Here is a 6,493-nt window from a genome sequence, read left to right as displayed (position 1 = left end):
TGAAAAAGGTGGTTGTCACTAACGTTCTCGAAGCTTGGGCATGCCCACGTTAAGGGCCACATTAGTTACACTAACGTGGACCATTAACGTGGAAGAAATGGATAAGAAGCAACGTTATTGGTAAAGGTGAGTGCCAATAACGTTTGTGAAGGGCTAAAAGGCCACGTTAGTGATCACGTTAGTACCACTAACGTTGAAGTTAGCATGGATCATTTAGTTTGGAACATTAGTGACAAAGTTATCATCACTAACGCTCTCGAACCCAAATTTACACTTAACGTTAACGCCACTAACGTCCTAACTAACTTCCCATCATGCCTAACTCACACTTTCTTTGCAAGCAAAGATGAGCCCACTAGAGACTGTAACTGCTTCAACTGAAGATAAAAGGCCCATATCCAAGATTTAAAGAGCTAACTAGAAGATCTGAAGAGTAGTATATAGGGTTAGTTTTGAATTGAAAAAGAGATCTGGGACTTGAGAACTATACTCTGTATATTTTACTTTCTCTGCAACTTCTAGTTTAATTTTTAGAATGTACTTTTCATTTTTGCTTTCCATTTCCAGAGCTATGAATAACTAAACCCCTTTTCATTGGGTTAGGGAGCTCTGTTGTAATTTGATGGATCAATTGTAGTTTTCATTATTCTTCTTCTTTCTTTTCTCTTGATTTTACTAGAAAGCTTTCAATCTTTATCCAATTGGTTAGCTATCTTGGAAGAGAAGCTCTCCATAATTGGATCTCCTCGGAACCTTGGAAGAGGAATTAGGAGATCATGCTAGAATTACTTTCTCATGCTGGACCAAATTGGGGTTTGGATGGATATAGTGACATATAATCCTACCAATACTTTGGTTTGGGAATGCATGTGGTATAATCAGTGACCATACTTCATCTCTTCCCATGAGCAATTAAATCAAGGAATTGGGCAATTGTTCAAGCTTAAAGAGATTGGGTTGCCAAGGAATTAGAATCCAATCACTTAAGATTGCCAAGGAGATCAATGAATGCATTGATTGAGGAAGAGATGAGAATGAACTTGATCCGGAGAATGCAACATCTCCTAAGCCCAATGAATCCCCCATTTCTAATCTTACCCATTCTCTTTATTTTCTGCCATTTACTTTTCTTCTCATCTTCCCAAATCCCCATTTAAGATTCTGTAATTTACTTTATGCCATTTACATTCTGCCATTTAATTCCAGCATTTATATTTTCCGTTATTTACTTTCCTACCATTTAATTTTCTGCAATTCTTCAATTCAATTTCTGCTTAACTCAACTAGAACATTCCTCTAATTAAAGTTGCTTGACCAATCAATCCTTGTGGGATTCGACCTCACTCTATTGTGAGTTTTTACTTGACGACAATTTGGTATACTTGCCGAAGGGAAATTTGTTGAGAGACAAGTTTCCATGCATCAGCCACTAATGCCACACCTTGCTCTTGGCCAGCGTTGCTCCTAGCTTTAGTGGCATTAACGTGGCCACTAACGCCACCAATCTTCCCTTGTAGCCCCTGTCGCTAGCGTTAGCATCACCAACGCCACTACTAACTTCACCAATCTTGCCTTGTGTCACGTTAGCATTGGCGTTAGTGGCACTAACTTTGCCACTAACGCCAATCCTTCCTTGGAGTGATGTCATCGCTGGCGTTAGTGAGTGGCTAACTCCACCACTAACGCCACTCTTCCTTGCTTCCCCTATGTTAATACTAGCGTTAGTGGCATTTAACGTGGCCACTAACGCCACCAATCCATCTTGAAGCTGGCGTTGACACTGGCGTTAGTGGCATTAACATGACTACTAACGCCACTTCTCCCTGAATGCTAGCGTTGATACTGGCGTTAGTGGTGTTAACTTGGCCACTAATGCCACTCCTCCCTTAGAAGTTGGCGTTGATACTGGCGTTAGTGGCGTTAACTTGGCCACTAACGCCACTCCTCTCCTGCTTTTCTCTGCTTCTTTTTGCGTATCATCAATCAAACAATTGCATCAAAACTTTGCCATAATAACAAGATAATGCATCATTCATTATATCAAGTAGTTATTTGCATCAATCTCATGAAAATGTGCATAATTCACAATGTTGATTGAATCCAGACATGCATTCATAACTCATCCAAATGCTTGCTTGTTGACTAAGAAAATACATGAAACTAATCTAAAACATACTAAAAATGGTTTGTAAAACTATCCAAGATGCCCTGGCATCACTTACCTTATCCACTGATGATTGGGATAAAATTCAATAATCACCCAATGCTAGATTGTACCTAAACCACCAAAATCATGAAAACCTCTCAATATTCACTCCAAAAACATGAAAATGAAAAGAATGGATAACTGGACAAAAAATTTAGAGATCCTTACCACTTTTTTCATATAAAATTAAAGAGAATTCTGAGACAAATGCGTGGTCACAAATGGCTCGTCAATCGGAATGATGGATCGAAAGTTATGATCGATTGAAATTGGAAATGAATAGTATTTTCCAACCTAGATTCTCTCTTCTCTTTTTCACGTTGGAACACTTATGAAAAGAGGGGAGTGGCTGAAACCACAAGGAATGAGGGTTATATGGGTTGGGCTTTGGGCTCAATATGGGTCTGGTTCAATCGATTTAGTTTGTTGGCCTAATTTTGGACCAAAATCTTTAATATTAGCGTTTTAATTCATATCCTAAATATTTTTACCTCTTCAAAGTATAAAATTAATTTCCTAGTTTCCTTGGGTCATAATTAATTTATTAGTTAATTATTTATTTATTAACCGGAGTTTACATTTTTACCTATTCAAAGTATAAAATTTAATTTCCAAATTCCCTTAGCTCATAATTGATTTATTAGTTAATTATTTACTAATTAACTGAGGTTTACAATCCTTTCTTGATAGTGTTCACATAATTGAAGTCATGTAAATATATGGAAGATGCAGCAAATTGATCTTCAAATAGCTTGGCGAGCTCTTGAAAATGGGAAATTGAATTTGCAGGCAAAGAAGAAAACCAATCAAATGTAAGACCGTCTAAAAAAGTAAGAAAACAATGACATAAGATCATAACAGAGGCACCGTTTATGATCATCATTGAGCAAAATTTTTTTATGTGTTTTTTCGGATTACCCATGCTATCATAGGGAGTCAACGTTATTGATAATGCAAAATTCCTAGGCAATTTGAAAGTTATGACATCTGCCGTGAATGGTCTAACTGCGTTGTCCGATTCATCACCTTCATTGTTTTGTTAATCTCCTTCTGATTGTTGAGTTTCAGAGACATGCGTTGGATCAGAGTTTTCTTCCTCGTCATCTTATCGTTCATTGTGATCATCGTTATGAGCAATCCGAGTATTGGTTAGCTCAGCTATCTGATTTGTCATTCTTTAGTTTTCTTCTATCATGCGCTGATTATCCTGTTGTAACTTTATTACTATCTGAAGGAGCTCGGAAGGTGTGGGAAGAGGTTGTTCAGCTATAGGCAGATCTGAAAATTTTGGGACCTAAAGGAAAAAAAAGGGCTTTTGTTTATAAGCTCCCCGGTGCGCGCCAATTATTCTTGTGGAGGTTGGCAGCTGTATAGCTCGTCCATCAATGGGTATTTGCAAGCTTTTCATCGGGATGAATTATAATTTGGCAATGAGAGAACAACGGGATGGACACTTATAAAAGGCATTTTGATGCTTGATGAGCGGATACTTTATACCCTTTTTGGCATTGTTTTTACATAATTTTTAGTATGTTTTAGCTACTTTTTATTATATTTTTATTAGTTTTTATTCAAAAATCACATTTATGGACTTTACTATGAGTTTGTGTATTTTTTGTGATTTCAGGTATTCTCTGGCTGAAATTGAGGGACCTGAGCAAAAATCTGATTCAGAGGCTGAAAAAGGACTGTAGATGCTGTTGGATTCTGACCTCCTTGCACTCGAAGTGGATTTTCTAGAGCTACAGAAACCTGATTGGCACGCTCTTAATTGAGTTGGAAAGTAGACATCCTGGGCTTTCCAGAAATATATAATAGTCCATTCTTTTCTCGAGATTTGATGGCCCAAACTGGCGTTCAAAGACAGCTTAAAACATCTTGGCGTAAGAGGCACAAACTGGAACCAGAATTGGAGTTAAACGCCCAAACTGGCAAAGCTGGTGTTTAACTCTAGGAAAAGCCTAAGCACGAAAAATCTTCAATGCTCAACCCAAGCACACACTAAGTGGGCCCCCGAAGTGGATTTCTGCACTATCTGCACTTAGTTACTCATTTTCTGTAACCCTAGGCTACTAGTCTAGTATAAAAACTACTTTTAGAGATTTATTTATCATCTATCTTTGGAACTTGTATGTTCACGTTTGGAGGCTGGCCTCACGGCCATGCCTAGACCTTGTTCACTTATGTATTTTCGACGGTGGAGTTTTTACACCCCATAGATTAAGGTGTGGAGCTCTGCTGTTCCTCATGAATTAATGCAAAGTACTATTGTTCTTCTATTCAATTCAAGCTTATTCTTATTCTAAGGTATTCACTCGCACTTCAACCTGATGAATGTGATGACCCATGACACTCATCATCATTCTCACTTATGAACGCGTGCCTGACAACCACTTCCGTTCTATCTGCAATAGCTTGAGTCTTGGCCTCCTGGTTCACGATGCATGATTGCCTCTCCTGACAACAGAGCATTCCATTCTGTGAGATTAGAGTCTTCGTGGTATAGACTAGAACCATTGGTAGCATTCCTGAGATCCAAAAAGTCTAAACCTTGTCTGTGGTATTCCGAGTAGGATCTGGAAAGGGATGACTGTGACGAGCTTCAAACTTGCGAATGTTGGGCGCAGTGACAGTGTGCAAAGGGAAAATGGTCCTATTCCGACGCTAGCGGGAACTGACAGATGATTAGCCATGCGGTGACAGCGCATATGGATTTGTTTTCATCCGAGAGGATCATACAGCTTGCCATGGAAGGAGGTAACGCATGGTTGGAAGAAGGCAATAGGAAAGCAGAAGTTCAGAAGCAACAAAGCATCTTTAGACGCTTATCTGAAATTCCCACCAATGAATTACATAAGTATCTCTATTTTATTTTCTATTTTATTTATATCTTAATTATCAAAACCTCATAACCAATTGAATCCGCCTGACTGAGATTTATTAAAAGGAATAAAATAAAAGGAAGATGCTTTATAGTCTCCAATTGAGCAATTATTTAATTTTAATAAAAGGAATTGAGCAATTATTTTATTTTATTCCTTATAACTACAAGGAAGATGCTTGGTGACTTTATTGCACTCTTTTCTGACTTCTGTGGAAGGAGCATCTCAATTCCTGCAATTGGAGCAAACAACTTTGAGCTTAAGCCTCAATTAGTTTCTCTGATGCAGCAGAATTGCAAGTTTCATGGACTTCCATTGGAAGATCTTCATCAGTTCTTAGCTGAATTCTTGCAAATCTGTGACACTGTTAAGACCAATGGGGTTAATCCTGAGGTCTACAGACTTATGCTTTTTCCCTTTGCTGTAAGAGATAGAGATAGGACATGGTTAGACTCACAACCTAAAGAAAGCCTGAACTCTTGGAAAAAGTTGGTCAATGCCTTCTTGGCCAAATTCTTTCCACCTCAAAAGTTGAGCAAGCTTAGAGTGGAAGTCCAAACCTTCAGACAGAAGGAAGGTGAATCCCTCTATGAAGCTTGGGAAAGATACAAGCAATTGATCAGAAGGTGTCCTTCTGACATGTTTTCAGAATGGAGCATCATATGTATATTCTATGATGGTCTGTCTGAATTGTCCAAGATATCATTGGATCACTCTGCTGGAGGATCTCTTCATCTGAAGAAGACGCCTGCAGAAGCCCAGGAACTCATTGAAATGTTTGCAAATAACCAGTTCATGTACACTTCTGAAAGGAATCCTGTTAATAATGGGACAACTCAGAAGAAAGGAGTTCTTAAGATTGATACTCTAAATGCAATATTGGCTCAGAAAAAAATATTGACTCAGCAAGTCAATATGATTTCTCAGAGTCTGTCTAGAATGCAAGCTGCAACATGCAGTACTAAGGAAGCTTCCTCTGAAGAATAAGCCTATGACCCTGAGAATCTTGCAATGGAAAAGGTGAATTACATAGGAGAATCCTATGGAAACACCTATAATCCTTCATGGAGGAATCATCCAAATTTCTCATTGAAGGATCAACAGAAGCCTAATCAAGGCTTCAGTAACAATAATTGTGGGAGAAATAGGTTTGGCAATAGCAAACCTTTTCCATCATCTTCTCAGCAACAGACAGAAAATTCTAAGCAGAGCCACTCTGACTTAGCAACTGTAGTCTCTGATCTATCTAAGACCACTCTCAGTTTTATGACTGAAGCAAGGTCCTCCATTAGAAATTTGGAGGCACAAGTGGGTCAGCTGAGTAAAAGAGTTACTGAATTCCCTCCTAGTACTCTCCCAAGCAATACAGAAGAGAATCCAAAAAGAGAGTGCAAGGCCATCTACA

The 6,493-nt window shown here is 38.5% G+C and overlaps 1 non-coding gene across 1 annotated transcript; it reads right to left on the bottom strand.

The window, feature by feature from the left end:
- Positions 1-5,625: 5,625 nt before the first annotated feature.
- On the bottom strand, positions 5,626-5,729 carry LOC112781604 (small nucleolar RNA R71). Its single transcript, XR_003192372.1, has one exon. It is a non-coding gene; the product is annotated as a small nucleolar RNA R71 (small nucleolar RNA).
- Positions 5,730-6,493: the final 764 nt, after the last annotated feature.

Source organism: Arachis hypogaea, chromosome 19, assembly GCF_003086295.3.
Source record: "Arachis hypogaea cultivar Tifrunner chromosome 19, arahy.Tifrunner.gnm2.J5K5, whole genome shotgun sequence".
Classification (NCBI taxonomy): domain Eukaryota; kingdom Viridiplantae; phylum Streptophyta; class Magnoliopsida; order Fabales; family Fabaceae; genus Arachis; species Arachis hypogaea.
This window is presented reverse-complemented; position numbering and strand designations above follow the sequence as displayed.